At 35.3% G+C, this 3583-nt stretch overlaps 1 non-coding gene across 1 annotated transcript; it reads right to left on the bottom strand.

Moving 5' to 3' along the window:
- Positions 1–1432: 1432 nt before the first annotated feature.
- LOC116031048 lies at positions 1433–1539 on the bottom strand. Its single transcript, XR_004100483.1, has one exon. It is a non-coding gene; the product is annotated as a small nucleolar RNA R71 (small nucleolar RNA).
- Between the last annotated feature and the right edge of the window lie 2044 nt (positions 1540–3583).

Raw genomic sequence — 3583 nt, forward strand, 5'->3', positions numbered from 1 at the left:
TGCACTGCTAGTTTAATTTGCCTAGGAACATGAACTATTAACTATGAATATTTTGTATTAAGTGGTTTAATGTTGCCAATGAATTAAGTTTTATCATTTGATTTTATACTAAGATTAATTTTGTTGAAATTTGGCCAATTTTGGCATAATTAGTTTGTTGAGGGAATTGATTGAGCAAACACCATACTTTTTAATTCCATGCTCCGTACGGTAAAAAATGAATGATTTGGTTGTCTTACTGAATTGTTTATTTGGTTCTAACCTGGGTATTCCATAAGTTCTTTTAGGCAAAATGGGTGTTAACCGTTTGAATAAGTATCTTAAGTACACAAATGGTTAAAGCACGTGATTTTCTTTGGACGCCATACGAAGTTATCGTATAAAATAGAACAAACCCTTAATTAATTGGCAGTATTAGACTTAAAAATGCAGAACTAATAGTGGTAATGCATGGATTCATATTCCTAGACTTTTCTAATTTGATTGATATTTGTCTTTCCCTGTTGGTTACTAAATCATCTGCTATCTCATTCTTCTTCATCTTTATTCTTTTACTTTCCCAAATTCTGCCCGTTATTTCTCTTGCAATTTCACTTAATTATTTCTTATTTAATTTAATTGTCTGCAATTGAAACATCCTTTTAAAATCTTTAGAATTATTCCTTCCAGTCATTTTCAATTTTACTAATTGCATAGCATTAATTCCCTATGGGTTCGACCCTTGCTATTGCACACTATCACTACAACTGATTCGTGCACTTGCGAGGACTATAATTAAATTGTCCATCAATTTTTGGCGCCGTTGCCGGGGAATTATTTATTGTGCAGTTTGTTTTTTTTTCCTTTGTCTAATTTTGCTTTCAAAAACAAAAAAAAAATTACTTAATACTTGTTTCCTTGTTTCCAATTTGCTTTTGATCATTTTGCTTGCTTATTCATTTGTTTGCTTGTTTATTTATTTGTGTTTTATTTTATGCAAGGTCGCCGTTCTTTAAAACCTACATTGTTTCCTTTAGACGACCACATTGATAGAAAAAAGAAAAAGCCTCTACCTTTTGAAAATCCTAGTTTTGAAACCACAACAATGAAAGACTTTGGTAGGCCCCAAGTAGGAGCCTCACCTTCTTGTATAGTGCTTACTGATGTAGCCAGGAATTATGAATTAAAGACAGTCCACTACAACCAGTTCCCGTCTTTTCACGGTTCAGCAAGCGAAGATGCCCTTACCTTTATCAGGGATTTCTACGGGATAGTCCAACACTTCCCGTTGAATGACTTGACCGAGGATGCACTGAGGATGAGGTGTTTTCCGTACACCTTGAAAGATACAGCAAAGACATGGTTCATGTCTCTCACACCAGGGTCCCTATAGACATGGCCGGAGGTGTACAATAAGTTCATAGGTAAATTCTATTCCCATGCAAAAACTGTTGAATTAAGAAGAAAAATTGCGACTTTTTCGCAAGTTGAAGGTGAACCGTTCTATGAGGCATGTGAAAGGTTCAAAATGTTGCTCATTCGATGCCCCCTTCATGGCTACCCATTAGAGCTGCAAAATCAAACCTTCTATCATGGTTTGACCCAAACCAGCCAATCAATGGTTGCCAATGCGGTTGGAGGTGCCATGGGAGAAAAAACTACAGAGGAAACCTTAGCATTATATGAAATGCTAGGTGCAAACTCCCAGCAAAGAAGTGTAAGAGGACGGACACAAGGTATGTATGAAGTTAACTCAAATACTGAATTGACAATTCAGGTGTCTGAGTTAGCAAAACAAATGAAAAGCATGTGTTCTATGCTAGGTATGAAGCAAAATAATGCATTTATGATTGATGAAAATGAATGTGAACATGCCAATGCAATGAATAGTTTTAATCAAAGGCCTAGAAATGATCCGTATTCTAATTCTTATAATCCGGGTTAGAAAAATCATTCAAATTTCTCTTGGAATAATAATAATCAAAATAATTTTCAACCAATTGCTCCAGCCCAACCAAAAAACCCCTATTGGAAGATAACCTGCATGATTTTATACATGTCTTTCAAAAACAATAAGAAGCGAATGAACAATGCTTCTAGAGACAACAAAAAGCAAATGAGCAACACTTTCGGAGGCAGCAAGAAGCAAATGATCAACGCTTCCAGCAAAATAAAGCTTCTTTAAAAAAATTGGAAGTCCAAGTGGGGCAAATTGCCAAAGCTCTACAAGGCCGTGTGCTAGGTAAGTTGCCTAGCCAACCTGAAGAAGCTAAGGTAATGACTGTTTTAAGAAGTGGTAAAGTTATTGAAAATAATGTGAAAGAAAATACCACTTCTAAACGAACTGAAATAGTTGAAAACTTGAATGATGATGATGTTAATAAGGATGAACCCAAATTGCATAAATCTAATGATCCTTATGTGCCCCCTAAGCCATATGTTCCCCTAGTTCAATTTCCTGGTAGATTGAAAAATTTAAAGTTTGATAGATCATTTTCCGAAATTTATGATTTGTTGTCAAAAGTGAATGTGAATTTGCCTTTGTTAGACATGATTAAAAATATGTCTGCCTATGCTAAGTTTTTAAAAGAAATAAACACTAGAAAGCGTAGGTATGTACATAATGAAAAAGTTTTCATGTCTAAAACTGTAAGTGTTGTTTTGCAAACTGACTTGCCCCCAAAATTAGAAAACCCAGTAGTATCATAATAACTATTATAGTGTGGAATTCTAAGTAAAAAAAGGAAATGCTTGATTTAGGGGCAAGCATTAACTTGATGCCTTATTCTGTCTACTTACAGTTGGATCTGGATAGATTAAAACCTACTACATTGTTTCTAGAGCTTGCTGATCGCTCTATTAGATATCCTAGGGGCATTGTAGAAGATGTTTTGGTCCAAGTTGATAAACTAATAATTCATGCTGACTTTGTTGTTTTAGGGTTTAGGGTTTAACTATGACTGTCCTTGATGAAACTGTTGAATTTTCCATTATGAAATCAATGAAATTGCTTGAAAACAATAATAATCATTGCTTTGCTGTAGATGTTTTAGATTCCATAATATCTGTTGAAGGTCGAGGCTGATGAAGTGGAACCTGATCAAAGCCCAATAAAAGAGGGGAGTGTTGAAGGAGGTTCAATTACAGACCGTTTGGAGCAAATCAAGGAAAAACACCATCCCTCGGTTGAAGCTGAAGTTCCACCCAAGCTGGAACTAAAACCTCCCCCTAATTCTCTAAAATATGCTTTCTTAGGTCCAAATAATACGTATACTGTAATAATTGCCTCTAACCTTTCACAAGAACAAGAAAAAAGTCTGCTAGGGGTATTAAAAAAATATAAAAGTGCAATTGGTTGGACAGTAGGAGATATTAAAGGAATAAGTCCAATGGTCTGTATGCACCGGATCTTACTTGAAGAAGGGGCAACTCCTATCCGTCAACCTCAACGCATGTTAAATCCAAATATGAAGGAGGTTGTACGTGTAGAAGTCCTAAAGTTGCTGGACTCAGGTATTATTTACCCAATCTTAGACAGTAAATGGGTAAGTTCAGTTCACGTGGTGCCAAAAAAACTGGAATTACTATGGTCACTAATGAAAAA

Source organism: Ipomoea triloba, chromosome 9 (genome assembly GCF_003576645.1).
Source record: "Ipomoea triloba cultivar NCNSP0323 chromosome 9, ASM357664v1".
Taxonomy (NCBI): domain Eukaryota; kingdom Viridiplantae; phylum Streptophyta; class Magnoliopsida; order Solanales; family Convolvulaceae; genus Ipomoea; species Ipomoea triloba.